At 45.9% G+C, this 27,083-nt stretch overlaps 1 pseudogene across 1 annotated transcript in view; it reads left to right on the top strand.

The window, feature by feature from the left end:
* Positions 1 to 953: 953 nt before the first annotated feature.
* The window catches only part of LOC116358905 (voltage-dependent P/Q-type calcium channel subunit alpha-1A-like), a 43,618-nt pseudogene continuing 17,488 nt past the window's right edge, over positions 954 to 27,083 (top strand). Inside the window, exons 1-7 of the transcript XR_004206520.1 lie at positions 954 to 1,990; positions 2,756 to 2,863; positions 4,858 to 4,961; positions 11,184 to 11,329; positions 13,112 to 13,247; positions 18,021 to 18,140; positions 24,723 to 24,761. The product of XR_004206520.1 is annotated as a voltage-dependent P/Q-type calcium channel subunit alpha-1A-like (transcript). The remainder of the gene's footprint in view (positions 1,991 to 2,755; positions 2,864 to 4,857; positions 4,962 to 11,183; positions 11,330 to 13,111; positions 13,248 to 18,020; positions 18,141 to 24,722; positions 24,762 to 27,083) is intronic.

Here is a 27,083-nt window from a genome sequence, read left to right as displayed (position 1 = left end):
CTCTCTCTCTCTCTCTCTCTCTCTCTCTCTCCTCTCTCTCTCTCTCTCTCTCTCTCCCCTTGAATCACGTATCGTTTCAATGTCGTCACAATCTCGCTCCCTCTTCCTCTCCCTCTCCCTCTTCCTCTCCCTCTTCCTCTCCCTCTTCCTCTCCCTCTTCCTTCCGTTTTTTATCTGTAGCTCCATCTCATTATAGAAACCTTCTGGTTCTAACGCCACTAACCTCTACTACTCCGTCTCCCCTATACACAGTAGCCCGACATCTGGTTGGTCGAAAACAAATCATTCTTCTTTTTATTATTTTCTTCTCTCTGGAATGTTATTAATAAACATCTTTAACTGACCCCTTTTAGATAACGCAACCGTTTAGCATGGAGAGAGATCTGATCTGCCAATCCGGACCTTTGCACCATGTCTAAAAGCCTAACACTAAGGACTCTTCAAGTAGCCTGCGTAGCTCTGTAGGAAACCATAGAGAGGAAATGAAGCAAATCAAGGGACCAATATGTAGATATCCCCATGAATCCATCACAGCTAATATGATGATGCTCTCTGTGCGCGGCTGCACGGCTGCTTGTCCTGGGGAGGGGGGAGGGGGGTGGTAGGGGCATGCTGCTTGTGGAGGTATGTTGAATGTCGGGGATCTGGGGGGGGGTTGGGAAAAGCATGCGTCCGTCGCATTCTCTGTTGCATGGCTTGTTGCTATGGACACCTGGAGGCTATGGATGTTGGCTGCGACGACTGTTGCCACACACGCTTTCGGGCATGACACACACACACTAACATCGTGTCACACGTGCTTGCCCGTCCTACGTGAGTACCCAACGCTCATGTTCAGAGGTCAAACCAATCGATGATCGACTAATAGATGTGAAAAAACAACCCCGGGTTTTTTTTTTTTTAAATCTAGCAGTTCATCCATTGGTTTGACATGTTTAGAAATAAATAAATCAAAAACATGTAGCGAACCTCCATACAGGTAGGGGGAGCTCTATAGCAGATGCCTTGATAAAACCCACTAGTCTCCTGATTAAGAGTAATACAACTACACTAGTGATACTACTGTTTGCTATGTCTTGCAGTCTATTCCAGTATATTCTCTTGATATACTGTATGTTAGTGGGAGGGTACAGGGGGTTGTATGTGTACATGTGTGTACATTTGTGTGTAATAAGATGCGTGAATGCGTACCGTTGCATTCACACATTATTAGGGAACATGGGCATAGGTTGGGTCAGTTGGTCGTCGGCCATTGCGGTGCCGCGTGGCTCTTGGCTCTCGCAGTCACTCAATTCTGTAGCAGACGGCCCATTGGATAAATGTGTAGTTGTTTGAGTATCACTTGCCAATCAGGAGACAATCAGGAAGTACTTTTCCACTGTTTCCTTTGGAAAAGGCAGTTTCACAGTTTGGAAATCATACTGTGGTTACTACATATGACAAAGTCCTTTAGCACACAAAGACACAACATAGACCTACAAGGGACCTCTGACAATCAAGATACTACAAGTGGGGTCGAGTTCAATTCCATTTAGATTCAGTCACTTCGGGAGATGAATTGAAATCAACTTTTTTTTCTATGAGGATTTCTTTCAATTCATGAATTGGATTTCAATTCTCTCTATGAACTGTGAGGTGAAACTGAATTGCACCAAATTTCTGTGTCTTCAGAATCAGACAGACAGAGTCAAACATAATCCTGGCTAAATAAACAAGTAGATACGATTACAGACACTGAAACCTAACCTTTTTAGGCTGTTGCCCTATCGAGCTCCCTCAATCCTTGGTCCCTCCCTTTTCCCCTTACCTGGAGGTTCAGACCACACCCCCTACCACGGACACACTCTCTTTTCTCAACCTCTCCACCTGATTGGCTCTCCACAGAGGCTGCTGCGCATGGACTTGCCGGTTGCCGAGGACAACTCAGTGCATTTCAACTCCACCCTCATGGCTCTGATTCGGACAGCGCTCGATATCAAGATTGCCAAGGGTACGACCTTCTCTCCTCCTCCTTTTCTGTCTCTCTTTATCTACTAAACCTTTTCAGCTGTACTTTTTCACTATTTTTGCCATTCTGATCTGTTGTTTCCTACCTTTTCCCTTTCTACTCTTTCTTTCTTGCTTTCTTTCTTTCTTTCTTTCTTTCTTTCTTTCTTTCTTGCTTGCTTTTATTCTTCCTCTCTCTGTTTCTCTTTTTCTGTCTGTCTGTCTTTCTTTCTTTCATTCTTTTGTTCTATCTATTTCTTTCTTTCTCCCTTTCTTTTCTTCCTACCATAGGTATGGTATCAGTCCTGTCCTTCCAGATAGTGGTGATATACCAAACATTTATAAATGCTCAGGAAGTTGTGGATTAATCCAAATCTTTTTTGTTTGTGTGAATGTGTACATGTGTGGCTGGATAACTTGTTTTTTTGCATGCATATTTGTGTGTGCGTGTGTGTGTGTGTGTGTGTGTGTGTGTGTGTGTGTGTGTGTGGGCGTGTGTGTGTGTGTGTGTGTGTGTGTGTGTGTGTGGGCGTGTGTGTGTGGGCGTGTGTGGGCGTGTGTGTGTGGGCGTGTGTGGGTGTGTGTGGGCGTGTGTGTGTGGGCTTGCTCTGCTGCCTGCGTTTGCTTACGTGTGTTTGCCCTTGCATATGTTCTTTCGTACGTGCGCGTGTTTGCTCTTGTGTGTGTTTGCTGTCCTGCGTACCTGCGTGTGTGTATGCCCACGTGTGTGTGTGTGTGTGTGTCTTGACGTGTGTGTTGGGTAACACAGGAGGAGCTGACAAACATCAGATGGACGCTGAGCTAAGGAAAGAAATGATGGCCATTTGGCCCAACCTCTCTCAGAAGAACCTAGACCTGCTGGTCACGCCACACAAGTGTAAGTTACACCACAAAACGTAAAACACACACTACGATGTGTGTGCGTGTGTAAGTGTGTCCGACGATCACCAATTCACCAAGAGGACAGCTTCTACTAAACGTAGTCTCACTCACTGCTTCGCCCCCCCTGATCAGGACCACCACGGACCTTCTCCCTACTTATAACACACTCATTTTCATACACACAACCCCTCCCGCCTACACACACACACACACACACATACAACCATAACTCCCTCTGTACATCCTCTCCCTACTTACAGTTCTTAGAAAACGTAAACACACTCACACAATCCCTTCTGTACCCCCACTCAATCAGTTCCTGCATCAGGGGGTGCCTGCTATAGACCCTAACCCTCTATAGAAGTCTTTTCACTACAGGGAGTATGGGCCTCAACATAGGCTTAGTGAGAGTCATGTTATAGTAGTACAAGTATAGACCTATAGTAATAGTAGTAGTAGTAGTGGTAGTAGCAGTAGTAGTAGTAGTATAGTAGTAGTGGTAGTGGTAGTAGCAGTAGTAGTAGTAGAATAGTAGTAGTGGTAGTGGTAGTAGCAGTGGCAGTAGCAGTGGTAGTAGTAATAGCAGTAGTGTAGTAGTAGTATAGTAGTAGTGGTAGTGGTAGTAGCAGTAGCAGTAGTAGTAGTAGTAGTAGTAAAGTAATAGTAGTGTAGTAGTAGTATAGTAACAGTGTTGTTATTATTATAATAAGGAAGAGATCAACTGTTCTACACACAGTGTAGTGTAGCACGCTGCCTTGGTGTTAAATATAACTTCAATGTATTCATTTAAAGTTATACTTCACTGAAAGTAGAGCAGCATGCAATGTAGAGAAAGCACTTCATAGTATTGCACTATACAATTACTATTATTCTGAAGTATTATTGTACCTTTTACTGAGTTGATATGCTGGGGGACCTCGAGCCATTTCTCTGGGAATAGATCATCATTTATTTTTCAGAGTGAAGAGGTTTTAGTGTCAAACAAAGCTCCATGTTTTTCCTGGTGTTTCATGTTATCTGGATCATCCAAACTCTGGGTGCCAATCTAGAGTTTCTGGAGAAAGAAATGGAACTCCTGTTTCTGAAGGCGTAGGATTGGCGTGAAGTGATGATCTATGGTCAACGTGAAATGACTATATAGTCCTCTATAGAAACCGTTGAAGCACTATGCCTGTTCAAATGAAAGTGAAAGAGAATATTTCAGTTAACGACAGAAAAGAACTGATTGTGAAAAGACTATCAGCTCTGTTGTATACTGTACAGTGTTGTATATGTGTTGCATTTGGTTGTACCTGGACTTGTATCTGTAGGCAAATCTCAAATGACACCATTACCATATTCCCTGTATAGTACATAGCATTGTGTATATTATTGCATATATACTGCTATTAATAGTGCATATATAATGCATATATTCCCTATAGAGGGGATAATATATAGTATAGTGCACTACTTTCAACCACTACCTTATGGGTAATAAGTGGTGTATTTCCGTGTACATGGTGTCATTTGATGCAGTCACCGTGTGTTATGTATGTAGGGTGAATCTAAAACGTGTTTCCTTCGTTCCTTTCATCCTTGATTCCTGAGTCAGTGAATCATTGGCTCTTTGTCAAAACGTATTGGAAGAGAAGGTCTGAGAGGTGGAACCTGGGATATTTCCCCTTAATGCTACTTTTTAAAGGAGGAAGACGAATCAAGGACTTTAAGATTGACCCTACAGTCGCGGCCACTGAAATGTTTGTTATCTAAAAACCAAACCTACCGTTAGGAGGAATAGAGTGAAGTGTTGTCCACACTTTGGCAGCAATTGTTCTACCAATACAGCAACACAACCTAACTTTTTAGTGCCCGCAACTGCCTGTATGTGTGTGTGGTGTCGTAGCATGGTCGGTCCCCCACTCCCATCCCCCTCTCTCTCGTCTCACGGCTCAGGGTCCCATCCACATTGTGGTCTAATCGAGGCAGGGTAACTTGTCCCTCTCTCAGCAGCCACAGACCTGACGGTGGGGAAGATCTACGCTGCCATGATGATCATGGAGTATTACAGACAGAGCAAGGCCAAGAAGCTCCAGGCCCTACGCGAGGAGCAGGTACCCACTAGACCCAGGCCCACCCCTGTGACCTCCAAAATACACCCCAGAACCGACTCTTCCTTCCCCCTTAGATCCCCTTTCCAAACCTGTCCAGCTCCCCATACCCTCTCTTGCCTCCAGACACCCATGCTCCCACACCCTGGTGAAGCCCAAATCATCCAACCCCCTCAGCTCCCCCTTCCTTTAGCTCCTCAACTCTTCCTCCCGCCTCTACCCACCATACAGAACCCCCATGGCTGCTATTTTTGGTCCTTCAAACCCCAGAACCCCCTTTCTACTTCCTGCCCCCATAGCCCCCCTTTCCAGACCTCCATAGCCTCCCTTCCCTCCAGAAACCATCCTCATGACCCCAAAACCACTTCTTCACTAGACCCCGTTTCCTGGACCCCTTGCACCCTTTCCAGGACCTCCATCGCTGCCCTCCTTGGTCCGTCAACCCCCTAAGCCCTTTAATTTCCCCCTTGTCCCCCCCGCTCGTCCTCCCACATCTACCTCCTCCGCCTTGGAACCCTCCCGATGAGCGCTGCCTGGTCCTGGGTTACCCCTGTAGCATGCTAACTCCAGTTACCTCTCTCTCTCTCTCTCTACTCCGGCACCAGGCTTTTTCTGCCTGTTTCCCAGTTAGCATGATGGATGGCTATCGTAGGCTGAGGCCCGGCCTGGCTCTTCCACTCGCTATCTCTTTACCTTTACTCTACCATTACTATACCCCCCTCCTACCCATTACTATACCCCACTCCTACCCATTACTATACCCCCATCATACCCACCACTTGTATATTTACTTAAAGGGGCAATCTGCTGTTCAAACAATACAACTCAGTGGCAGATTGCCCCTTGAAGTACTTCTTTGAACTCCTCCCCTTTTTAAGCATGGGGGGATAAATGGTGTAGTGGTGAGGAGGAGGGGGAGATGTTTTAAACTGGCAAATTGTAATTGTTTTGTTTTGAAAATGATATGAATAATAATGATACAACATGGCCAATGTATGTCTGCACTCCTGTTGTCTATGAATGCTGTGTAAATGCACTACCTCTTAATGTGATGTGCACTGTTTCTCTAACACCTTGTCTCCATTCCCCGGGATACCCTGTTGCTCCTGTGCTGCAGTCCACAGCTTCTAATGGCTTTTATCTGCCTTTGGAGGCTGAAGTTAAAGTAATGCTTCAGCCCAAAATCAAAGCTGCTTAGATGTTTTCTTGGATGTTTTAAGAAACAGAATTGGCACCCATTTTATTCTATCCGAGATCAAGTCCATGATGCGGGGTTAGGGCTCTGTGGGTATTCAGTAGGGGCGCTTTTCAGACATGAGATAAGTTGACTTAACATGGACTTAAGTAACAAATGTTGACTTATGTCCATGTTTTATTGACTTAAGTCCATGTTAAGTCTACTTATCTCAAGTCTCAATCGGGCCCTAGGTGAATGGAGTGTACGATATTTTAGACCCCGTCTATGAGTTGGTATGATCCTCCTGAATGCTGTCACCTCATTGGTTGCACTGACTGTCCAGTTCCATACAGGCTCCTCCTTCTCAACATCACCAGCTGGCCTGTGGTGCACAATGACAAACTGTCTTTCTGTCTATCCCTCCTTCCCTTCTTCTCGCTTTCATTTCTCAGTTGTACTCTTTCCCTCCTTCCCTTCTTCTCGCTTTCATTTCTCAGTTGTACTCTTTCCCTCCTTCCCTTCTTCTCGCTTTCATTTCTCAGTTGTACTCTTTCCCTCCTTCCCTTCTTCTCGCTTTCATTTCTCAGTTGTACTCTTTCCCTCCTTACTTCCTTTCTTTATGTCCATCACTCCTGCTCTTCTCTCCTTATTCCCTCCTTCAATCTGTTGCACCTTCCTGTCATCTCTCCTTATTCCCTCCTTCAATCTGTTGCACCTTCCTGTCATCTCTCCTTATTCCCTCCTTCAATCTGTTGCACCTTCCTGTCATCTCTCCTTATTCCCTCCTTCAATCTGTTGCACCTTCCTGTCATCTCTCCTTATTCCCTCCTTCAATCTGTTGCACCTTCCTGTCATCTCTCCTTATTCCCTCCTTCAATCTGTTGCACCTTCCTGTCATCTCTCCTTATTCCCTCCTTCAATCTGTTGCACCTTCCTGTCATCTCTCCTTATTCCCTCCTTCAATCTGTTGCACCTTCCTGTCATCTCTCCTTATTCCCTCCTTCAATCTGTTGCACCTTCCTGTCATCTCTCCTTATTCCCTCCTTCAATCTGTTGCACCTTCCTGTCATCTCTCCTTATTCCCTTCTTCAATCTGTTGCACCTTCCTGTGATCTCTCCTTATTCCCTCCTTCAATCTGTTGCACCTTCCTGTCATCTCTCCTTATTCCCTCCTTCAATCTGTTGCACCTTCCTGTCATCTCTCCTTATTCCCTCCTTCAATCTGTTGCACCTTCCTGTCATCTCTCCTTATTCCCTTCTTCAATCTGTTGCACCTTCCTGTCATCTCTCCTTATTCCCTCCTTCAATCTGTTGCACCTTCCTGTCATCTCTCTTTATTCCCTCCTTCAATCTGTTGCACCTTCCTGTCATCTCTCCTTATTCTCTCCTTCAATCTGTTGCACCTTCCTGTCATCTCTCCTTATTCCCTCCTTCAATCTGTTGCACCTTCCTGTCATCTCTCCTTATTCCCTCCTTCAATCTGTTGCACCTTCCCCCCATCTCTCCTTACAATCTTAACCCCCTTCTTTCCTTAACTCTGTCTTTCTTTTCCTGCTTCCTTCCTTCCTTCCCTCCTTCCCTCCTCCCTACAACTGTTATACTACCTTTCATTATGTCTTAATCTAATTGATATAGTTTATTATTTATATGTATATATATATATACATACAGTCTTTCCTATTGTCTTTTCTACCACGGTTTCACTGCCTGTCTTTTCACTGTTGTAATCAGTCTTTCTACCACGGTTTACCATGTCTCTCTGTGCCCCAGGTCTGTGCCCTTCTATACATGTTGTTATGTATCACTCACTATCTATGTCACTCCTCTATCACTCTTTTTCATATTCCCTCCTTCTCCCTCCATCTTTCTCTCCATGTCTACCTGTCTGTCCATCCATCCCCTCGTCCCTCTGACTCGATTTGTTCTTCCAGGAGGGGGGCGGGACCTTGACTTCTCAAAACCCTCCCTGATTGGTCAATCTAGGTTGACTGTCATCGGGCCTGTCTAACCCTTCTCCCCTCTCTGTGTGCTCCTGTCTGTGTATTCCGTCATCTCTGGTTGGTTGTTTGGATGTTGAGCTGAGGTTCCTGATGTAACCATTGGACGCTCATGTAACAAAACCGTCTCTGTGAATCTTCAGTGGTATTCATGAATGTGCTTTCTAGGGAAAATAGTGCACTAATTTTGTACCTCGTCCTCCATATCCCATTTCACTTGTTAGTATATTAAAACACATTTTCCCAGAAGGACTCACTGTTAGCGAGCACGCTACAACCCGGGTTCACACCCATTCATTTAGCCGTTTACATTTTAGCTTTTGGTTTGGATGAACATGACGGCATCTGTAGTCATGTAGCCATCGACACCACCACAGACCAGCCAATGGAAGACCTCCCTGCTCCCGCCACACTCCATATATGGGCGAAACAACAAAAAGGACTGCTGAGGAGCTGTTTTGATGGAGGAAGTAGAATTATCCTCCAGAGCCATATACAGGGCCTTCATGAAGTATTCAAACCCCTTGACTTGTTCCACATTTTTGTTGTTACAGCCTGAATTCTAAATTGATGAAGTATATATTTTTTCTACCCCATAATGACACATGAAAATGTGTTTTTAGAAATGTTTGTAAATGTATTAACATTTTTATATATATGTATTCACACCCCTGAGCCAATACATGTTAGAATAACCTTTGGCAGGGATTACAGCTGTGAGTCTTTCTGGTAAGTCTCTAAGAGCTTTAAGCTTTGTCAAGTTGGTTGTTGATCATTACTGGACAGACAAGTCTCAAGTCTTGCCGAAGATTTTCAAGCCGTATTAAGTCAAAAACTGTAACTAGGCCACTCAGGAACATTCAACGTGGTCTTGGTAAGCAACTGCAGTGTATATTTGGCTTTAGGCTTTAGGTTATTGTCCTGCTGAAAGGTGAATTTGTCTCTCAATATCTGTTGGAAAGCAGACTGAACCAGGTTTTCCTCTCGGATTTTGCCTGTGCTTAGCTCTATTCCGGTAATTTGTATTAAAAAAAACTCCCTTTTCCTTGCCTATGACAAGCATACCCATAACATGATGCAGCGACCACCGTACTTGAAAATATGAAGAGTGGTACTCAGTGATGTGTTGTGTTGGATTTGCCCCAAACATAACGCTTTATATTCAGGAAATAAAGTTAATTGCTTTGCCACATTCTTTGCAGTTTTACTTTAGGGCCTTATTGCAAACAGGATGCGTGTTTTGGAATATGTTTTATTCTGTACAGGTTTCCTTCTTTTCACTCTGTCATTTAGGTTAGTGTTGTGAAGTAACTACAATGCTGTTGATCCATCCTCAGTTTTCTCCTATCACAGTCAAGGTGTGAATACTTTCTGTAACTGTTTTAAAATCACCATTGGCCTCGTGGTGAAATGCCTGAGCAGTTTCTTTCCTCTCCGACAACTGAGTTAGGAAAGACGCCTGTATCTTTGTAGTGACTGGGTGTATTGATACACCATCTAAAGTGTCATTAATAACTTCACCATGCTCAAAGGGATACATGTTTACACATCTACCAATAGGAGCCCTTCTTTGCGAGGCATTGGAAAACCTCCCTGGTCTTTGTGGTTGAATCTGTGTTGAAATGCATTGCTTGACTGAGGGACCTTACAGGTAATTGTATGTTTGGTGTACAGAGATGAGATAGTCATTCAAAAATCATGTTAAATCATGTTAAACACTATTATTGCACGCAGAGTTTATTATTTATTATTATTAACTTATTATGTGACTTCTTAATCACATTTTTACTCCTGAACTTATTTAGGTTTGCCATACCAAAGGGGTTGAATACTTATTGATTCAAAACATTCCAATTTTGTATTCATTTATGAAAGTTTCAAAAAACATAATTCCACTTTGACATTATGGGGTATTGTGTGTAGGACAGTGACACAAAATTTCAATGTAATCTATTTTAAATGCAGGCTGTAACATAACAAAATGTGGAAAAGGTCAAGAGGTATGAATTCCTTCTGAAAGCACTGTGTGTATATATCAGGGTTGGGGTCAATTCCATTTCAATTGCAGTCAATTCAGGAAGTACAGTGAAATCCCAATTCTCTTCAATGTTTTTCAAATGTGGAATTGGAACTTTATAAATCGATTGAAATGGAATTGACCCTAACCCTGGTATATATACATTTATAAACTGGGAAGTTCAAGCCCTGAATGCTGATTGTCTGACAGCCGTGGTATATCAGACCGTATACCACGGGTATGACAAAACATTTATTTTCACTGCTCTAATTACTTTGATAACCAGTTTATAATTGAAATACGGCTCCTCTGGGGTTTGTGATATATGGCCAATATACCACAGCTAAGGGCTGTTCTTAGGCAAGACACAACGCGGAGTGCCTGGACACAGCCCTTAGCCGTGGTATATTGGCCATATACCACACCTCCTCGGGCCTTATTGCTTAAGTATATGGCTCTGGTTGCTACTAAGCACTGACTGACACAGGATCAGATCAGGTCTTAATTCTCCTAATGGTGAAGGTTATCAGATGGTTATGGTAATCTGATCCTAGATCTGTGGTTAAAGCAGGGGTGGGCAATTCTAGCTCTGGAGGGCCAAAGTATTTGTTTCAGTCAAATAATCAGCGAGTCCTCAGTTAAGACACCAATTAATTAATAACCAACTAGAAAGGGTCATTTTTCAAGAAAAATTGTGTGACTTGCTTCAGCTGTCCAGAATCATTTTTATGTTGGTGGAAGAAGTTTAAATTGTTAGTGGCTAGTATTGAAAAACTTAAGCTCGTTTAGTGGCGACTATTATATATACTTAGTGCTGGGCTGGAACAAAAGCCTGCCCCTCCGCCCTTCTCCAGAGCTTCAATATCCCACTCTAGGCAACTTCTAACCTCTAAACCATTACTTTGCCCAATTGTGCCACCTGGTGGGAGCATGCTGCGGTGCATCCTCTCCTTTCCTCTGTGTGTGTGTGTGTGTGTGTGTCCCTGCCTGAGTGTGTCTGATGCCAGCCCGAGGCCATGTTGTATCTCACACAGAACCGAACACCGTTAATGTTTCAGCGCATGGAGCCGCCCTCCCCCGGGGGAGGAGAAGGGGGAGGAGGGGGAGGCCCCGACGGGACGGGAGGAGGGATGCCAGGGGTCAACGGCCTCCCCGCCACACAGCACGACCCCAACAGCATGTGAGTAGTAGTGATGGGTTATACATATGCGTACATGATATGTACATATACACACACAAATACATGCATACATAAGCATGCCAACACTCACAGTATGCATACTGTAGATACACACACACACACACACACAGTAGAATACATATATGGTATGGAGGCAGGTAGCTTCGAGGTTAGAGCACTGGGCCAGCAACCAAAAGACTGCTGGTTCGGATACTGGAGCCGACAAGGTGAGAGAAAAAAGTGTGACTTGAGCAAGGCACTTACCCCTAATTCCTAGAGGGGCGCTGTACAATGATGACCCCGGCCGTGACCCCACTCCCTGCGGGTGTCTCAGGGAAAGTTGGGATCTGGTGACACTGGCCGTGACCCCACTCCCTGCGGGTGTCTCAGGGGGAATTGGGATATGGTGACCCTGGCTGTGACCCCACTCCCTGCGGGTGTCTCAGGGGGAGTTGGGATATGGTGACCCTGGCTGTGACCCCACTCCCTGCGGGTGTCTCAGGGGAGTTGGGATATGGTGACCCTGGCTGTGACCCCCCCCCCCCCCCCCCCCAAAAAAAAGTATTATTACAAGCATACAACCTGCACATACAAACACGTTGTACATGTCTCTCACAGGGTCTGTTTCTTCTGTTTCTACACGGTTTGGGCTTTTTATCTGCTGCGTTCCCCAATGACTCTCTCTGTCTCCCTTCTCCTTCTCTGTGTGTCTCTGTCTCCCTTCTCCTTCTCTGTGTGTCTCTGTCTCCCTTCTCCTTCTCTGTGTGTCTCTGTCTCCCTTCTCCTTCTCTGTGTGTCTCTGTCTCCCTTCTCCTTCTCTGTGTGTCTCTGTCTCCCTTCTCCTTCTCTGTGTGTCTCTGTCTTCCTTCTCCTTCTCTGTGTGTCTCTGTCTCCCTTCTCCTTCTCTGTGTGTCTCTGTCTCCCTTCTCCTTCTCTGTGTGTCTATGTCTCCCTTCTCCTTCTCTGTGTGTCTATGTCTCCCTTCTCCTTCTCTGTGTGTCTCTGTCTCCCTTCTCCTTCTCTGTGTGTCTCTGTCTCCCTTCTCCTTCTCTGTGTGTCTCTGTCTTCCTTCTCCTTCTCTGTGTGTCTCTGTCTTCCTTCTCCTTCTCTGTGTGCCTCTGTCTTCCTTCTCCTTCTCTGTGTGTCTTTCTGTCTTATGTCTCCTTCTCTGTGTGTCTCTGTCTCCCTTCTCCTTCTCTGTGTGTCTCTGTCTTCCTTCTCCTTCTCTGTGTGTCTTTCTGTCTTATGTCTCCTTCTCTGTGTGTCTCTGTCTTCTGTCTCATTCGCTGTGTGTCTCTCTGTCTTATGTCTCCTTCTCTGTGTGTCTCTCTGTGTGTGCGAGTGTGTGTACACGTGTGTGTGTGTGCGTGAGTGTGTGTACACGTGTGTGTGTGTGTGTGCTTGTGTGTGTGTGTGCGCGAGTGCTTGTGTGTGTGTGTGTGTGTGTGTGGGTGTGTGTGTGTGTGTGTGCGAGTGCTTGGGTGTGTGTGTGTGTGTGTGTGTGTGTGTGTATGCGCGTGTGTGTGCTTGTGTGTGTGTGTGTGTGTGTGTGTGTGCTTGTGTGTGTGTGTGTGTGCTTGTGTGTGTGTGTGCTTGTGTGTGTGTGTGTGTGTGTGTGCTTGTGTGTGTGCTTGTGTGTGTGTGTGAGTGCTTGTGTGTGTGTGTGTGTGTGTGTGTGTGTGTGTGTGTGTGTGTGTGTGTGTGTGTGTGTGTGTGTGTGTGTGTGTATGCGCGTGTGTGTGCTTGTGTGTGTGTGTGCGAGTGCTTGTGTGTGTGTACCAGACCTCCAGAGGGTGGGATGACAGAGAGCCAGTCGTGGGTAACAGCTAAAGCTCAGGAGATGTTTAACAAGACGGGCAACTGGAGCCCAGAGAGACCCTACCCCGACCATCTCCATGACAACAGACACAACCCCCAGGTAACGCAGCACAAACATATAACAAACACACGCAGGTCACCTTGGTAACGCAGTAACCGTACAAACTGGCGCCCGACTGTGATTGAGGTTTGGGGACAATACTGTGGCTGTTAGTGTATAGGCCATCAGTTGTTCCATTGTGTCCTATAGGAGTAAACATGATGATGTCATATACTCTACACTAAATGATAACTTAGTCATACAATGCAGGATTGGCGCGTGTTTTAAAGATATCTGTAAAGCTTATATTCCGGTAAATTGTTGACAACATTATCCTTTTCTGGAGAATGTCATTCCCTTGGTATATATTACATCCTTATTCCTAACTGGTAGAAGGAAATGACAGACTGTTGATACTGCTACTCAACCTATATTTATCCTGGTGATTCACTGAGAAGGGCTTGATTGGTCAAGACATGGACAATATTCCACCCCTCTCAGCTGTGCTGCTCTGATTCAACTTCTGGACTGTTTGTGTCGCCCCACTCAAGGTCCTCCTCTTCAATCTATCTCTCTCTCTTTCTACGTTTCACTCAGTGAAGTAACTATGTCCAACCTCCCACCCCTTACTGACACACTCTCTTTCTGTCCTCTCTCACTCTCTCGCGTCTCTCTCCAACACTCTCATGCCATCTCTTGGCCCATCCTCACTGCCCCCTGGCTCAAACCAAGTCTTAGGCCTACAGGTGGGTGGTAGATGGGCTCCCCCCACTCTCTCTCCCTGTTGGACTGTGCCAAGCCCACCCTGGTCTCATCTCTCTCAGTCAAATTAGTGAAGAACCATAGATATGCATGTTTTGTGTGTTGTGTGTAAAAACATAGAGAGACAGTATTCAGGAAAGTATTCAGACCTCTTGACTTTTTACACATTTTGTTACGTTACAGCCTTATTCTAAAATGGATCAAATCGTTTTTTCCCCCTTCATCGATCTACACACAATATCCAATAATGACACATGTATAAATAAATAAACCCCGGAAATATCAGATAAGTATTCCCTTTACTCAGGACTTTGTTGAAGCACCTGTGGCAGCGATTACAGCCTCAAGTCTTCTTGGGTATGATGCTACAAGCTTGGCATACCTGTATTTAGGGAGTTTCTCCCATTCTTCTCTGCAGATCCTCTCAAGCTCTATCAGGTTGGATGGGGAGCTTCACTGCACAGCTATTTTCAGGTCTCTCCAGAGATGTTTGATCGGGTTCAAGTCCGGACTCTGGCTGGGCCACTCAAGGACATTCAGAGACTTGTCTAGAAGTCACTCCTGCGTTGTCTTGGCTGTGTGCTTTGGTGTTGTTGTCCTGTTGGAAGGTGAACCTTCACCCAGTCTGAGGTTCTGAGCACTGTGGAGCAGGTTTTCATTAAGGATCACTCTGTACTTTGCTCTGTTCATCTTTCCCTCTATCCTGACTAGTCTCCCAGTCCCTGCCGCTGGAAAACCTCCCCACAGCATGATGCTGCCACCACTATACTTCACCGTAGGGATGCCAAAAAGTACAATCTTGGTTTCATCAGACCAGATCTTGTTTCTCATGGTGTGAGAGTCTTTAGATGCCTTTTGGCAAACTCCCAAGCAGGCTGTAATGTGCCTTTTACTGAGGAGTGGCTTCCGTCTGGTCACTCTACCATAAAGGCCTGATTGGTGGAGTGCTGCAGAGATGGTTGTCCTTCTGAAAAGTTCTCCCATCTCCACAGAGGAACTCTGGAGCTCTGTCAGAGTGAACATCGGGTTCTTGGTCACCTCCCTGACCAAGGCTCTTCTCACCCGATTGCTCCGTTTGTCCGTGCGGCCAGCTCTAGGAAGAGTCTTGGTGGTTCCAAACTTCTTCCATTTAAGAATGATGGAGCCACTGTGTTCTTGGAGGCCTTCAATGCTGCAGAAATGTTTTGGTTCCCTTCCCCGGATCTGTGCCTCGACACAATCCTGTCTCGGAGCTCTACGGACAATTCCTTAGACCTAATGGCTTGGTTTTTGCTCTGACATGCACTGTGAACTGTGGGACCTTATATAGACAGGTGGTTGCCTTTCCAAATCATTTCCAATCAATTGAATTTACCACAGGTGGACTCCAATAAAGTTGTAGAAACATCTCAAGGATGATCAATTGAAACAGGATGCACCTGAGCTCAATGTAGAGTCTCATAGCAAAGGGTCTGAATACTGAGGTAAATGTAGAGTCTCATAGCAAAGGGTCTGAATACTGATGTAAATGTAGAGTCTCATAGCAAAGGGTCTGAATACTGATGTAAATGTAGAGTCTCATAGCAAAGGGTCTGAATACTGATGTAAATGTAGAGTCTCATAGCAAAGGGTCTGAATACTGATGTAAATGTAGAGTCTCATAGCAAAGGGTCTGAATACTGATGTAAATGTAGAGTCTCATAGCAAAGGGTCTGAATACTGATGTAAATGTAGAGTCTCATAGCAAAGGGTCTGAATACTGATGTAAATGTAGAGTCTCATAGCAAAGGGTCTGGTCTGAATACTGATGTAAATGTAGAGTCTCATAGCAAAGGGTCTGAATACTGATGTAAATGTAGAGTCTCATAGCAAAGGGTCTGAATACTGATGTAAATGTAGAGTCTCATAGCAAAGGGTCTGAATACTGATGTAAATGTAGAGTCTCATAGCAAAGGGTCTGAATACTGATGTAAATGTAGAGTCTCATAGCAAAGGGTCTGAATACTGATGTAAATGTAGAGTCTCATAGCAAAGGGTCTGAATACTGATGTAAATGTAGAGTCTCATAGCAAAGGGTCTGAATACTGATGTAAATGTAGAGTCTCATAGCAAAGGGTCTGAATACTGATGTAAATGTAGAGTCTCATAGCAAAGGGTCTGAATACTGATGTAAATGTAGAGTCTCATAGCAAAGGGTCTGAATACTGATGTAAATGTAGAGTCTCATAGCAAAGGGTCTGAATACTGATGTAAATGTAGAGTCTCATAGCAAAGGGTCTGAATACTGATGTAAATGTAGAGTCTCATAGCAAAGGGTCTGAATACTGATGTAAATGTAGAGTCTCATAGCAAAGGGTCTGAATACTGATGTAAATGTAGAGTCTCATAGCAAAGGGTCTGAATACTGATGTAAATGTAGAGTCTCATAGCAAAGGGTCTGAATACTGATGTAAATGTAGAGTCTCATAGCAAAGGGTCTGAATACTGATGTAAATGTAGAGTCTCATAGCAAAGGGTCTGAATACTGATGTAAATGTAGAGTCTCATAGCAAAGGGTCTGAATACTGATGTAAATGTAGAGTCTCATAGCAAAGGGTCTGAATACTGATGTAAATGTAGAGTCTCATAGCAAAGGGTCTGAATACTGATGTAAATGTAGAGTCTCATAGCAAAGGGTCTGAATACTGATGTAAATGTAGAGTCTCATAGCAAAGGGTCTGAATACTGATGTAAATGTAGAGTCTCATAGCAAAGGGTCTGAATACTGATGTAAATGTAGAGTCTCATAGCAAATGGTCTGAATACTGATGTAAATGTAGAGTCTCATAGCAAAGGGTCTGAATACTGATGTAAATGTAGAGTCTCATAGCGAAGGGTCTGAATACTGATGTAAATGTAGAGTCTCATAGCAAAGGGTCTGAATACTGATGTAAATGTAGAGTCTCATAGCAAAGGGTCTGAATACTGATGTAAATGTAGAGTCTCATAGCAAAGGGTCTGAATACTGATGTAAATGTAGAGTCTCATAGCAAAGGGTCTGAATACTGATGTAAATGTAGAGTCTCATAGCAAAGGGTCTGAATACTGATGTAAATGTAGAGTCTCATAGCAAAGGGTCTGAATACTTATGTAAATGTAGAGTCTCATAGCAAAGGGTCTGAATACTGATGTAAATGAGTTATTTCTGTTTTTTGTGTGTTTTTTTTTAATACATTTGCTAAAATTGATAGAAACCTGTTTTTGCTTTGTCATTATGGGGTATTGTGTGTCGATTGGTGTGGATACATTTAAAAAAAATCAATTTTAGGGGTCCGGGGGCCTCCGGTGGCGCAGTGCCTCCCGGTCGATGCCGGCCGCGACCCGGGAGGTCCATGGGGCGACGCACAATTGGCCTAGCGTCGTCCGGGTTAGGGAGGGTTTGGCTGGTAGGGATATCCTTGTCTCATCGCGCACCAGCGCCTCCTGTGGCGGGCCGGGCACGCTGACACGGTGTTTCCTCCGACACATTGGTGCGGCTGGCTTCCGGGTTGGATGGCGCTGTGTTAAGAAGCAGTGCGGCTTGGTTGGGTTGTGTTTCAGAGGACGCATGGCTTTCGACCTTCGCCTCTCCCGAGCCCGTACGGGAGTTGTAGCGATGAGACAAGATAGTAACTACTAACAATTGGATTCCACGAAATTGGGGAGAAAAGGGGGGGTAAAATGTAAAATAAAAAAAATAAAAAAAGTTAAGGGGTCCGAATACTTTTCAAATTCACTGTACATGAACGCTGCTACAGTATCTATGGTTCTGTGGGAAGAAATGTCTACATACTGCTCCCTGCAGCCCGTTGAAGGACCAGATCAACAGACAATAGAGAGGCTTCCTTATTTTATAGCTACTTCACAGCCAAGTTGGCCAGTGGAGACAAGGCAATATACCTATTGAATAAGAACTACACAACTAACTATAGAATAGTTCAAAAGCATAGAATTATTAACAATAATAGAATCACTTACGATACACTCATTCTAGTACTATCAAAAGACCCCTGGCTCTGAGACTCCTGCCCCTAGTCGGCAGTGGTCACACACCCTCTGGTCTCTTTCTTGCAGACGCTAGAGATGAGAAAGATGGGGCGGGACGGGTACTCGGAAACTGAGCCCTGTCACCCAATGCGAATGGACAGGCATGGTCGGACCATCTCCATGCCCCGCCTCTCAGACGACAACCAAGTGAGCACCTTCATCCCCATCATCATCATAAACCCTCCATTCCTCCTCCTCATCCCTCCACTCTTTCCCCTCCGTCCTCCTTTTCCTCGCTCTGACTATCCACTCTGACCTGTGTTTGTTTATTTTTGTCTATTTGGATCCCCATTAGCAGCTATTCTTCCTGGGGTCCACAGTAAACATGACAAGTAACAAAACACTGCTACACGGATAGACAAGGACAGACACACACATTTACAATACAACCATATACAAACAATACAACTAGAAAAATAAAAATGTATTTGTGCGTTAAAGTGTGTGTGTGTGTGTGTGTGTGTGTGTGTGTGTGTGTGTGTGTGTGTGTGTGTGTGTGTGTGTGTGTGTGTCAAGCCCCTGTTTGTTAAGACTACTACTGGTAAAGTGATATGTCTTAGAAACATTTGATGTATCACTTTAAAACTAGTTTCCTTACACTCTTATTAACAGGGTGGTGATAACAGTGTGATGCATGCTAATGCTAACTTAAATAACAAAATATTAGCATGGAGATATGCTAATGCTAACTTAAATAACAAAATATTAGCATGGAGATATGCTAATGCTAACTTAAATAACAAAATATTAGCATGGAGATATGCTAATGCTAACTTAAATAACAAAATATTGGCATGGAGATATGCTAATGCTAACTTAAATAATAAAATATTAGCATGGAGATATGCTAATGCTAACTTAAATAATAAAATATTAGCATGGAGATATGCTAATGCTAACTTAAATAATAAAATATTAGCATGGAGATATGCTAATGCTAACTTAAATAATAAAATATTAGCATGGAGATATGCTAATGCTAACTTAAATAATAAAATATTAGCATGGGGATATGCTAATGCTAACTTAAATAATAAAATATTAACATGGAGATATGCTAATGCTAACTTAAATAATAAAATATTAGCATGGAGATATGCTAATGCTAACTGAAAGATGAAATCCACAGTAGGGGGAAACAGCCCCATTGTCCATTGTTATTGATTACAAAATCAATAACAATGGACAATGGGGCTGTTTCCCCCTACTGTGGATTTCATCTTTCAGTTAGCATTAGCATATCTCCAGTGCTGAGCTGAGGAGTGCAGCAAAAATTCCAGTACATTTTGCCCTCTTCTATCGCAATGATGTCAGAGGGGAGAAAACAGTATTCGATGTTTGTGGTAACTTCTTTGTTGTAAAATTATAAACAACCAGGTCACTTTGAAATTGAACGTCCATCCATGTCCCAAGGACTTTGGGAGATGCCTTCAAAACCTCCCACTAGGGCCACGGTGAGCACCGTTACCAATAAGTAGGCTTGGGAGATGCCTTCATAACCTGCCACTAGGGCCACGGTGAGCACCGTTACCAATAAGTAGGCTTGGGAGATGCCTTCAAACCTCCCACTAGGGCCACGGTGAGCACCGTTACCAATAAGTAGGCTTGGGAGATGCCTTCATAACCTGCCACTAGGGCCACGGTGAGCACCGTTACCAATAAGTAGGCTTGGGAGATGCCTTCAAAACCTCCCACTAGGGCCACGGTGAGCACCGTTACCAATAAGTAGGCTTGGGAGATGCCTTCATAACCTGCCACTAGGGCCACGGTGAGCACCGTTACCAATAAGTAGGCTTGGGAGATGCCTTCATAACCTGCCACTAGGGCCACGGTGAGCACCGTTACCAATAAGTAGGCTTGGGAGATGCCTTCATAACCTGCCACTAGGGCCACGGTGAGCACCGTTACCAATAAGTAGGCTTGGGAGATGCCTTCATAACCTGCCACTAGGGCCACGGTGAGCACCGTTACCAATAAGTAGGCTTGGGAGATGCCTTCATAACCTGCCACTAGGGCCACGGTGAGCACCGTTACCAATAAGTAGGCTTGGGTGTTGGGGATGGGTTAGAGGGTCACATGTTCAATCCCATTGCTAGACACAATTTTTTTAAATGTTGAACCCTATCCCAAACCCTTAACCATTCTAAATGAATGCCTACATTTAACCAGACGCAAGGCGCCTTGCCAGGAGGCTCTACCCATCAACTGTGTCAAAAACAAATGAGAAATGTAACGTTTGGACCAACTTGGAAATTTGTCGTTTTGAGAAACGTGGATAAACGTCTGAATCTGAAATCAAATTGGTCAAAAAGTAAGATCTTGTTGCTTTAAAGAGTGAAATATTAGCATGGAAATATTGGGTTACAGAGCAGTCTGGATACGTCTTTCATCCACAAAACACAAACTTGCCTAGTCCTCCTCATCTCACATCCTCCCTCCCCTTCTCCCTCCTTCCCCTGGTGTGCTTCCCATCCCCATTACATCCATCCTATCCATGCTCATTCCCATAGTAGCCTTGGTGTGTCTGTCTGCTGTCTGCTGTGGCCAGAGGTCTTGGTTTGTTGGGAGAGGGTGTGAACTGAGAAGGACAATACAGGTGGTACCTATTTTACCTCAAACATCTGTGTTTTTCAAGAAAAGCTTTCGCCAAAATGTCCCGTAATCCCCAGGACAGAATCAGGCTGCAGTCACACACACACACACTGGCATGCACACACACACACACACACTGGCATGCACACACACACACACACACACACACTGGCATGCACACACACACACACACACACACACACACACTGGCATGCACACACACTGGCATGCACACACACACACACACACACACACACACACACACACACACACACACACACACACACACACACACACACACACACACACTGGCATGCACACACACACACACACCACACACACACTGGCATGCACACACACACACACACACACACACACACACTGGCATGCACACACACACACACACACACACACACACACTGGCATGCACACACACACACACTGGCATGCACACACACACACACACACACACTGGCATGCACACACACACACACACACACACACACACACACTGGCATGCACACACACACACACACACACACACACTGGCATGCACACACACACACACAAACCATCATCAAACCATGCACTCTCACTCTGGTCTGGTGTCATCAAGTCTGTTGGTTACTGTAAGACTGTAGCAGTGTGTTGTCTGTTGGTTACTGTAAGACTGTAGCAGTGTGTTGTCTGTTGGTTACTGTAAGACTGTAGCAGTGTGTTGTCTGTTGGTTACTGTAAGACTGTAGCAGTGTGTTGTCTGTTGGTTACTGTAAGACTGTAGCAGTGTGTTGTCTGTTGGTTACTGTAAGACTGTAGCAGTGTGTTGTCTGTTGGTTACTGTAAGACTGTAGCAGTGTGTTGTCTGTTGGTTACTGTAAGACTGTAGCAGTGTGTTGTCTGTTGGTTACTGTAAGACTGTAGCAGTGTGCTGTCTGTTGGTTACTGTAAGACTGTAGCAGTGTGTTGTCTGTTGGTTACTGTAAGACTGTAGCAGTGTGTTGTCTGTTGGTTACTGTAAGACTGTAGCAGTGTGTTGTCTGTTGGTTACTGTAAAACTGTAGCAGTGTGTTGTCTGTTGGTTACTGTAAGACTGTAGCAGTGTGTTGTCTGTTGGTTACTGTAAGACTGTAGCAGTGTGTTGTCTGTTGGTTACTGTAAGACTGTAGCAGTGTGTGTCTGTTGGTTACTGTAAGACTGTAGCAGTGTGTTGTCTGTTGGTTACTGTAAGACTGTAGCAGTGTGTTGTCTGTTGGTTACTGTAAGACTGTAGCAGTGTGTTGTCTGTTGGTTACTGTAAGACTGTATTAGTGTGTTGTCTGTTGGTTACTGTAAGACTGTAGCAGTGTGTTGTCTGTTGGTTACTGTAAGACTGTAGTAGTGTGTTGTCTGTTGGTTACTGTAGACTGTAGCAGTGTGTTGTCTGTTGGTTACTGTAAGACTGTAGCAGTGTGTTGTCTGTTGGTTACTGTAAGACTGTAGCAGTGTGTTGTCTGTTGGTTACTGTAAGACTGTAGCATTGGGTTGTCTGTTGGTTACTGTAAGACTGTAGCAGTGTGTGTGTGTGTGTGTGTGTGTGTGTGGGGGGGGGGGGTGTAGCATAGAAGCGTAGTAGTGTTTAGTAGTGGAATATGTTGTGTTATACTGTATCTGAAAAGCTTTAGTGTGACATCGGTAGTGTGGTAGTATAATACCACATGGCACCCTATTCCCTTTCTAGTGCACTACTTTTGACCAGATCCCATGCTGTAGGGCTCTGGTCAACAGTAATGCATTTTGTAGAGATTAGGGTGCCATTTGGAACGCTGGCTAATAGCCTATAGACTGTATAGTATGAAACACCACCACCTGTGCTCTCCTCACTGACCGTGTCTAACACTGCTCTGCCCTACAGAGTGTACACGATGCTGCGGTAAGTGTGCGTGTGTGCGTGTCAGTGAGCAACGTTTTTTATTGTCTCTCTCTCTCTCTCTCTCTCTCTCTCTCTCTCTCTCTCCCTCTCTCTCTCTCTCTCTCTCTCTCCCTCCCCCTCTCTCTCTCTCTGTCTCTCTCTCTCACCCTCCTCTCTCTTGTGTGTGCTCGTTGGCCCTTCACCAATTAACTGGATCTCTCTATTGTTCTGCTCTCTTCTCTTCTTCCTTTTAACCTCCCTGCCCTCTGTCTCATCCTCCCTTCTCTCCTTTCCTCATCATGTTCTTTCTCTACCTTCTTCCCAACTTTTTTACCTTCCCTTCGTCCTCCGTTTCCCATCCCTCCCCCTCATTCCTCTCTCCCATACCAACCCCACCTCTCTTTCTATACCAACCCTTTCCTCCTCCCCACTCATCCCTCCCCCTCATTCCTCTCTCCCATACCAACCCCACCCCCACTCATCCTTCACTCCCCCTTCCTCTCTCCATCTTTCTCGCTCCCTGGGTCTTGGTGTCCAATGGCTCTGTCCTCCGGTGCTGTTTGTTTTTGTTTTCTTCTTCTCCTCTCCCTTCTTCTCCGCTCCCTTTCTCCTCTCCCTTCCTCTCCTCTCCCTTTCTCCTCTCCTTTCCTCTCCGCTCCCTTCTTCCTTCCTCTCCTCTCCCTTCTTCTCCTATCCTCTCCCTTCCTCTCCTCTCCCTTCCTCTCCGCTCCCTTCCTCTCCTCTCCCTTCCTCTCCTCTCCCTTCCTCTCCTCTCCCTTTCTCCTCTCCCTTCCTCTCCTCTCCCTTTCTCCTCTCCCTTCCTCTCCTCTCCCTTTGTCCTCTCCTTTCCTCTCCGCTCCCTTCTTCCTTCCTCTCCCTTCCTCTCCTCTCCCTTCTTCTCCTCTCCCTTCTTCTCTTCTCCTTTCCTCTCCCTTCCTCTCCTCTCCCTTCTTCACCGCTCCCTTCTTATCTTCTCCTTTCCTCTCCCTTCCTCTCCTCTCCCTTCTTCTCTGCTCCCTTCTTCTCCTCTGCCTTCCTCTCCTCTCCCTTCCTCTCCTCTCCCTTCTTCTCCTCTGCCTTCCTCTCCTCTCCTCTCCCTTCCTCTCCTCTCCCTTCTTCTCTGCTCCCTTCTTCTCTTCTCCTTTCCTCTCCCTTCCTCTCCTCTCCCTTCTTCTCTGCTTCCTTCTTCTCCTCTCCCTTCTTCTCCGCTCCCTTCTTCTCTTCTCCTTTCCTCTCTCTGCCTCTCCTCTCCTCTCCTCTCCTCTCCTCTCCTCTCCTCTCCTCTCCTCTCCTCTCCTCTCCTCTCCTCTCCTCTCCTCTCCTCTCCTCTCCTCTCCTCTCCTCTCCTCTCCTCTCCTCTCCTCTCCTCTCCTCTCCTCTCCCTTCCTCTCTTCTCCTCTCCCTTCTTCTCCGCTTCCTTCTTCTCTCCGCTCCCTTCTTTTCCTCTCCCTTCCTCTTCTCTCCCTTCCTCTTCTCTCCCCCCCTCTTCTCTCTCTTCCTATCCTCTCTCTTCCTATCCTCTCCCTTCCTCTCCTCTCCCTTCTTCTCTGCTTCCTTCTTCTCCTCTCCCTTCTTCTCCGCTCCCTTCTTCTCTTCTCCTTTCCTCTCTCTGCCTCTCCTTTCCCTTCCTCTCCTCTCCTCTCCTCTCCCTTCCTCTCCTCTCCCTTCCTCTCTTCTCCTCTCCCTTCTTCTCCGCTTCCTTCTCCTCCGCTCCCTTCTTCTCCTCTCCCTTCCTCTTCTCTCCCTTCCTCTTCTCTCCCCCCCTCTTCTCTCTCTTCCTATCCTCTCCCTTCTTCTCTTCTCCTTTCCTCTCCTCTCCCTTCCTCTCCTCTCCCTTCTCCTCCACTCTCTTCTTCTCTTCTCCTTTCCTCTCCCTTCCTCTCCTCTCCCTTCCTCTCCTCTCCCTTCTTCTCCTCTCATTTCATCTCCCTTCTTCTCTGCTCCCTTCCTCTCCTCTCCCTTCCTCTCCGCTTCCTTCTTCTCCACTCCCTTCTTATTCTCTCCCTTCCTCTTCTCTCCCTCCCTCTTCTCTCTCTTCCTATCCTCTCTCTTCCTATCCTCTCCCTTCTTCTCCTCTCCCTTCCTCTTCTCTCCCTCCCTCTTCTCTCTCTTCCTATCCTCTCTCTCCCTATCCTCTCCCTTCTTCTCCTCTCCCTCTCCTCTCCCTGCCTTCCTTTCCTCTCTGTGGCTTCATGACTGTGTGTGTGGCTCTCTGCTCCTCTCCTCTCTGTGTGCCTGTCTGACTACAGCGGAGACGTCACAGGCCCCGTGGACATAACCACCTCAGTGTATGTACCCCTGTCTCTCCCTCTCTGTCTCTTTATCTATCTTCCATTCATTTTATTTCTCTCTCTATCACTCTCTCTTTTTTAATGTACCCCTGTCTTTCCCACTATCTCTCTATCTCTCTATCACTGTCTTTCTCTAGCTTAAAAATAAATCCACCTCTCTCTCTCTCTCTCTCTCTCTCTCTCTCTCTCTCTCTCTCTCTCTCTCTCTCTCTCTCTCTCTCTCTCTCTCTCTCTCTCTCTCTCTCTCTCTCTCTCTCTCTCTCTCTCTCTCTCTCTCTCTCTCTCTCTCTGTGTTTTCCCATCTGTCTTTCATCTTGTTTCTATGTTCTCCTGTACTCTCCTCTCTCTCTCTGATCCTTTTGTCCCAGTAATGTTTTGTGCTGCCCCCCCCCCCCCCCCCACACTCTGTCCTGTATGCCTGTGTTGCAGTGTTGGTCCACATGGTCTAGAAGGAGGGTCTGCCTGTCTGTCTGTCTGTCTCTCTGTTTGTCTGTCTGTCTGTCTGCTGTCTTTGTATGTTTGAGTTTGCGATTGCCTCTTTGCATTGCCTCTGGGTCGACAGCGAATGTTGAAGCATGATATCGCTAGACGGAAGTTGTTGACCAATACATAAACCTAGTCTTGGCATGTCATGTCAGTCACACCGTGCATGGTATACCATATTGGATATTGGATGCTCTTTGGAAGCCAGTTGTGTGTGTGAGTGTCTGGTTACTGCACATGATATGCCTAAGCTACATATGGACCCAGTCTGAACAACAGAATGCAGCTTGTGAGCTCAGTGGGTGTGTGTATTTCTGCGTGTGAGTTGTCCAGCTACTTGAGGAGTGCGCATGGCTTGTCCATATACTCATCGGGCTTGTCTGGTCTGGTTTCCTCATTACATGACCGAGGGACTTGTAGACCTGAATGACTTGAAGAGGTCAGCTCCTAGGTCTGCCTGCTGATAAAGGTGTTCTTCATGCTGGTAGATAGTGTGACTGTGGGTGTCGGTGTTGAACGCTGCTACGATCTCTAAAAGATATCATTCTGGATGCATACATGCTTCTGCATATGTGCCATTGGATGCATGTGAGGCATGGTCTATGCTCGTTCTCTCTCTCTCTCTCTTCTGTCATTTTGCCCTTTATCTCTCTCTCATAGTAGGGAAGCATGGTATTGTAGTTGGATGTGCTTGGCGTTGTGGGTTTAGTGAGGTCTGGCTGATAGAGGGATCTTTTGGGATGGTGTACTCTCCCACACAGACTCTCCCACACAGACACTCCCACACTGACTCTCCCACACAGACTCTCCCACACAGACACTCCCACACAGACTCTCCCACACAGACTCTCCCACACAGACACTCCCACACTGACTCTCCCACACAGACTCTCCCACACAGACACTCCCACACTGACTCTCCCACACAGACTCTCCCACACAGACACTCCCACACTGACTCTCCCACACAGACTCTCCCACACAGACACTCCCACACAGACTCTCCCACACAGCCACTCCCACACAGACACTCCCACACTGACTCTCCCACACAGACTCTCCCACACAGACACTCCCACACAGACTCTCCCACACAGACACTCCCACACTGACTCTCCCACACAGACTCTCCCACACACACTCCCACACAGACTCTCCCACACAGACTCTCCCACACAGACTCTCCCACACAGACACTCCCACACAGACTCTCCCACACAGACACTCCCACACAGACTCTCCCACACAGACTCTCCCACACAGACTCTCCGACACACACTCCCACACAGACTCTCCCACACAGACTCTCCCACACAGACTCTCCCACACAGACACTCCCACACAGACTCTCCCACACAGACACTCCCACACTGACTCTCCCACACAGACACTCCCACACAGACTCTCCCACACTGACTCTCCCACACAGACTCTCCCACACAGACACTCCCACACAGACTCTCCCACACAGACTCTCCCACACAGACTCTCCCACACAGACTCTCCCACACAGACACTCCCACACTGACTCTCCCACACAGACACTCCCACACAGACTCTCCGACACACACTCCCACACGGACACTCCCACACTGACTCTCCCACACAGACTCTCCCACACAGACACTCCCACACAGACTCTCCGACACACACTCCCACACGGACACTCCCACACTGACTCTCCGACACACACTCCCACACGGACACACTTCCACCACTACATATTCCTGTACAGAGTGAGTTTTAAACAGTTTGACTTTCTTATTTTCTGCCCATTCTCTCTCTTCTCTCTCTTCTCTCTCTCCCACTCTCTCTTCCATCTCTCTTCTCTCTCTC

The sequence above is a fragment of the Oncorhynchus kisutch genome, unplaced genomic scaffold (genome assembly GCF_002021735.2).
Source record: "Oncorhynchus kisutch isolate 150728-3 unplaced genomic scaffold, Okis_V2 Okis01b-Okis20b_hom, whole genome shotgun sequence".
Classification (NCBI taxonomy): Eukaryota; Metazoa; Chordata; class Actinopteri; order Salmoniformes; family Salmonidae; genus Oncorhynchus; species Oncorhynchus kisutch.
This window is presented reverse-complemented; position numbering and strand designations above follow the sequence as displayed.